At 34.3% G+C, this 6,015-nt stretch overlaps 1 long non-coding RNA gene across 2 annotated transcripts in view; it reads right to left on the reverse strand.

Moving 5' to 3' along the window:
- Window positions 1-5,804, reverse strand: part of LOC110350236 (uncharacterized) — a 176,657-nt gene extending 170,853 nt beyond the window's left edge. The window contains exon 1 of one of the 2 annotated variants that reach the window (XR_015441373.1): window positions 4,388-5,804. This is a non-coding gene — a long non-coding RNA (uncharacterized LOC110350236). The remainder of the gene's footprint in view (window positions 1-4,387) is intronic. The other variant, XR_015441370.1, reaches the window with a different exon arrangement.
- Between the last annotated feature and the right edge of the window lie 211 nt (window positions 5,805-6,015).

Here is a 6,015-nt window from a genome sequence, read left to right on the forward strand (position 1 = left end):
TATTAAAGAGTATCAAGAAGTACCTTACAAGACCTAAATATATGTAAAGATATCCTGGGTTCATAGATAAGAAGACTTAATATTTTCAAGTTGTCAATACTACCCAAATCAATCTGCAGATTCAATTCATTAACTATAAAAATTGTCATGCCTTTATTGCAGAAATAGAAAAATCAAGCCTCAAAATAAATATGGAATTTCAAGGAACTCTAACAAAAGAATCTTGGAAAACTTGTACATAGTTAAAGGACTCACACTTCTATTTCAAAATTAACCAAAAATCTATTGTAATAAAACAGTGTGGTTCTGACATAAGAATAGACATAGAGATTCAAAGTATAAATAAATTAAAGAGTAAAAGAAAAGATAGACAAGTAGGAAGACAGATCTTTGGTAAGTGAGAAAGGGATCTTGAGATGGAAGGAGAGGGAGGGAAGAGAGTGGAAAGAAAATAAAAAGAAGATATGTACATGAACCTACTTCCCATAAGGAATATAATCATTTTATACTATAAACATATATAAATACTTTCTGTATATAAAAAATAAATAACTTAAAAATAAATCCATGCATTGCTGTTTAGTTGATTTTTGACAAGGATGTTAAGTCCATTCAAAGAGGAAAGAATAATCTCTTTAATAGATAGTGCTGAAATAAGGTTAGCCACAAATAATGAAGTTAGATTCCTACCTCATACCATATACAAAAACTAACTCAAATTGGACCAACAACCTAAATATAAGACCTAGAAACATAAAATTCTTAGAACAAAATACAAGGATTAATCTTAAGGACTTTGAGTTTGATAGTGAATTCTTATAAAATCAAAGACATGAAAAACAAAAGAAAAATATATAAATTGGACTCCATCAAAAGTAAAAATCTTTTTGCATCCAATGACATTTTCAAGAAAGTGAAAAAATCTACAGAATGAGAGAGCATATTTGTAATTCATCTATCTGAAAAGGGTTTAATATCTAGAATACATAGAGAACTTCTCTAACTCAGTAACAAAAATACAACCCATTTTAAAAATGGCAAAGGACCTGACTAGATATTTCTACAAAGAAAATATTTAAATGGGTCAATAAGCACCAGAAAATATACTCATCATTGTTAGTTATTACAGAAATGCAAAGCAAAACCAGAAATGTGAAGTGATATACCACTCCACAGCTACTAGGATGACTATTTTTTATAAAAACCAGAAGTGGAAAATAACAAGTATTAGTAAGGCTATGGAAAAACAAGATCTCTCTTAAACAGCCAGTGGGAATATAAAATGACGCAGTCACTGAGTTAAACAGTTTGGCAGTGTTCCAGACCAATCCTGTGTATGAAAACTGGCCCCAAGGCATGGTAAGACCAAGGAAAAGAAGCAGACAGATTCAGGGCTGCACAGAGCACAGTTTATTAGACTTACTGAGAATAGTCCTGGGTGGCAGTAAAAGTTATATCTTTTTGATTTGGGGTAAAAGGAGGGGTGTATATAATAGGACAAAAGTGACTTTATCCAAGCCAGAAATATGCCTGGTTTATCTCAAGCTAATATCAAATACTTCTGGCACATTCCTGGTGCTAAAAACACCAGGGTCCAATCAAGGTCCAGTCATAACGTTCCACATACCACTCTAATGGTTTTGTTTATTTACAGTGTGCTGGAAAACTGTGAAGGGAAAACTGACAGAATTACTCACTAGTAGTCATGCTCAGAACAGCTGCAGTCAGGACAAGCTGAACCCATATAACCAGTTCCTCAAAAAGCTAAAGTTATCAAACAACCCATCAATTCACTCCTAGGTATCCAAAGGAATACAAAAGACTCAAAGGAATAAAAAACAAGGACTCTAATAGACATTTGTACACCAGTGTTAATAGTAGGTTGGCTTCCTGGGCTGTTTATAGCATTATTTCTAATACTTAGACGTGGGAACAACATGTGTCCATCAACAAATAAATTAATAAAGCATGGTGTAAGTCATACAGTGGAATATCACTTGGTCTTAAAAGAGAGTGAAGTTTTGATGTTTGCTACAGTTTGGAAAACTTTGAAAACATGGCAAGTTAAGGAAGCCAGACACTAAAGGAAAAATATTGTATGAAACCACTTATATGAAATTTCTGGAATAGACAATTTCAGAGGCAAAATAGACGTTAGCAGAGACCTGGAGGAGAAAAGATGGGAAGCTCTCAATAACTAATTAAACAGTTTAATAACTATTTAAAATGAATTAAAACTAAACTAATAATAATATTTTTATATTAAAAATAAAAATTAAAACTAAAAACTAATTAAAATTAGCTTTAATCAAAACTAAACAGTTAACTAATTAAACTAATTAAAACAGTTTCTGTTTGGAGTGATGAAAAAGTTTTGCAAATGGTGATGGTTGCACAACATGGTGAATGGATGTAATGAATGCCATCAAATCGCATTTAAAAGTGGTGAAAATGACAAATTTACTGTTCTATATATGTATTATCACCACTAAAAAAATAATTCAAGAAATCAAACACCATAAAACTGTATACTTTAAATGGGTAAATTTTATAATATGTGAAATCTATTTTAATAAAGCTGTTAAAAAGAAAAAGAGGACTACTTAAGTCTAGTAGGAGAAATTGCATGAATTTTTAATAAACTGAGAGTGGAGGAAACTTTCCAGTCACTCAAAATCCAGAACAAAGGGTAAAATACAATTAAGTTATCTAAAAAGTTAAGAAACACACATTAAATATGTATAAGAAAGTGTAAAGTGAAACAAAAAGCTGAAAACTAGAAAAAGTCTTTCAATGTATGTAAAAATATGCTAATATTCCTCCTATATAGTATGTGCCTAAATTTGAAGGATTTTTAAAAAGACCAGGAGCTCAATTGGTAAAACATGTGAACAGACATTTAATAGAAGAATAATTGCAAATAACACTTAAGAATACAAAAGATGCTTAATCTTGCCCATAATTAGAGAAATTCAGATTAAAACCATAGGCTGATCTCACTTTTCACCTACTGGATTGATAAAAATCCAAAAATTTGACAGCATTCCATTGGATATGGAAAGTAAATCCTCTCATTCATTGCTGTTGCGAATGGAAAATGGTAGGAAAGGAATCTAACAATATTTTGCAAAATTATACATATATTTACTCTTTGATCTAGCATTTTAATTTATTTTTAAGACTTTATACAATGGGACATGCCCAATGCATGTAACTTGTTTACAAAAGCAAAATATTTAAAAGAGCCCAAATGTCCATAAGTTGAAGGTTAATTGAATAAACTATGGTCATAAACAATAAAGTGCCATACAGCTATGAAAAGCAGAAAATGGGAAAGGCTTCTGGTACATCTTGGTTGGACGGTGTTTGCATGGAGAAGCTGTAGATGGCTATCCAGAAGCAAGGCACCTTATGTGATTGGTTGAGAATATATATTTGACTTCTTTAGGTTGGCCCTAAGTTATAAGGAAGTTCCAAACCTTAGGGAAGCTGTCAATTAATCCGGACCATTTAGGGTGCCTTGCCACAGGCATTCTTGTTTGACTCTCTGGACTACTTGCTACAAATAGTATAGTACTAGGCTGTCTGTGTTTGTGTATATTGGGAAAATTTCAAAATAAAACATTAAAAAATATATCTATTATTATGAAACAAGAGAAAGGTTGAAGATCATTTTGAAATCTCTCTGCTAGAAAAGGACCCAGATTCCCTTGGAGCAAGAGAAATATTAGATGTGCCTGGAACTTATGCAACAGTGCTTTAAAAAATAAATAGAAAATATGACTAGTCAAAAACACAACCTGAAATAGTTCCCAGTGTCCAGTACTGGAATAATTTGAGCAACAAAACAAATAATGATAATATTATAATATAACCAAAAGAGTAAAATAAGTTTCTATCAGTCCATACTGATAGAAATGAGTGAATGAAAAAAGAGATGACGCTTTCTTACAGTAGAATTTCAAATAACAAAAGAGGGAAACTAATAATTGTAGAAAAAATGAGGAAAATAGAAAATCACCAGATACCATAGTAATAGTTGCTGCAGGTAAGATCAACAAATGAATGCTAAAATTAGTGGGTGAAGGGATAAAGACAAATAGGCTAATCCCATTACCTCAAAGTATCTCCCCTAAAATGTTTGTTGACTAAAAAGGGGGAAAAATAACAATAAGTTTATGGTGCCAGGTACCTGGTAGACATCACCTTAACCAGGGGATCAAGACTTTCATCATGAGTAACGGAACATATCAAGGTTGTGTGCCACCTAATGCAATGTGCTAAGAAAGGTTCGTCATTTCTGTAATATTTCCCCAAGTCCATAACCTTGGTCTAACCATGAAAAAACATCAGACAAACCCAAACTGAGCAACATTCTACAAGGTACCTGTTATGGCTTGTATTTAGATGTTCCCCCAAAGCCTCATGCAGTCATAAGTAGGGATTTTCAGAGGTGGCTGAATCTGAAGAGTATGATGCTTGGATTAAATGTGTGATGCTGTGCCGCAGACCAGCTGCAGTCGATGTCGATGCAGGGTAGGAAGGGGAGATGTCCTGGGCCGGCGATGAGAAAAGAACCTTCTCAAGCAATCTTCAGGTTCCCTCTGATAAGTCTCAGGGTCTGATTTATTTTTATATCTTTAAGCAACAGCTAGGAGGCATTGGGCGGAACATGTTTACATTTTAGATTGCCTTAGCAATTTCTATTGAAGTAAAGGTTATTTTTTGGTAAACAAAGTACAATTCCTCTAAGCTGTTTCATTTCATTGAACATCACGAATACATATTTAAAAATTACAATTGTCCCCTTATTTACCCACACCTAAACAGAACAGAAAGTAACTTAATCAAAATCTTTATATCAGCGTGGGTACAAGCAAGATTTAATCAACTAAGTGTCAAACTTGTGGTCACCAGCTGGCCCTTGAGAAACTGCACAATGGTTAATATAGTTTGCTATTAGCTCTCTATTTTTCTATACCTCTATTCATCTTAACTAAATGTCATTTGGGTTCATAGTCCATGAGCAGGAGATATTTACAGCACTTTGAAAAATATTGAGTAACTTGCCTCCTTAATGCATTTACCTGTCTTAACGTTCTTTTTATTTCCCATTTTCCACTATTTCTTACATCTAAAGTCTGTCCTTTCAATCTCTTCATAAGACCCCTTTAGTAAATAGAATGTCAACAATAAGAGGGGGAGTTATAGTAGTGGGGAAACAGAGGGGCTTTTAGGAGAGGTTTCTTTAGGAGTGAATGTGGCAATAGAACTAAGAGAAACTGGAATTTGGGACTTGTGAGCCAGATCAGATTTCAATATATCATTACCAATTTGTCTCATGGAGAGTTTGTTGTTAGTCACAAACACAATGACTCCTGTGATCAGAGTAACAATTATAAACATTATGGCAAGAAAAAATAAAACATGAGGGTACGATGTGTTCCACCCTTTCTTTCCCCCAGCTGGAACTTTGTCAAGCAGCATTGGAGGCTGGTTGGGCTTTGCCAATGCTGGGATCAGGGGTGTGTGATTACTAAATTAGTCCAGTGATTGGTTTGGCATAATTTTGGGTAGGATTAAGGGTGCCCCACCTGGGTGTGAATGCTGTCCTCAGGATAGATAGCCTGGATAAAATATAAAGGACAGAAAGAGGGCTAGTGTCATGTCTGGTCATTTGTTGCTTGCCACTTGCTGCTTGCTGCCTTCTGCCTGCCCTGCTTTGTCATGGACTGTTTATCCTCTCCAATGCCCCTCTGTCATGCCACCCTGCCTTGGACCCAGCCACGAACTGAAATCCCTACAGACTGTGAGCCAAATAAACCTTTCCTCTTTTAAATTTGGGTGTTGGGTATTTTGTCTCAGCCATGAGAAAAGTAACCAAGAGAGTACTATTCTTAAAAGTACTTAAAAGTACTCTTAAAACTACTCTTTGTAGTGGGGATTGACTCCTGGGTTTGGCACCTTAGCTACATTCCCAGTCCTTTTTTTTTTTTTAATGGTCTTGCTAAATCT

Source organism: Heterocephalus glaber, unplaced genomic scaffold, assembly GCF_053883595.1.
Source record: "Heterocephalus glaber isolate CG9 unplaced genomic scaffold, H.glaber_assembly_v1.0 deba00001509, whole genome shotgun sequence".
In the NCBI taxonomy this organism is placed as follows: Eukaryota; Metazoa; Chordata; class Mammalia; order Rodentia; family Bathyergidae; genus Heterocephalus; species Heterocephalus glaber.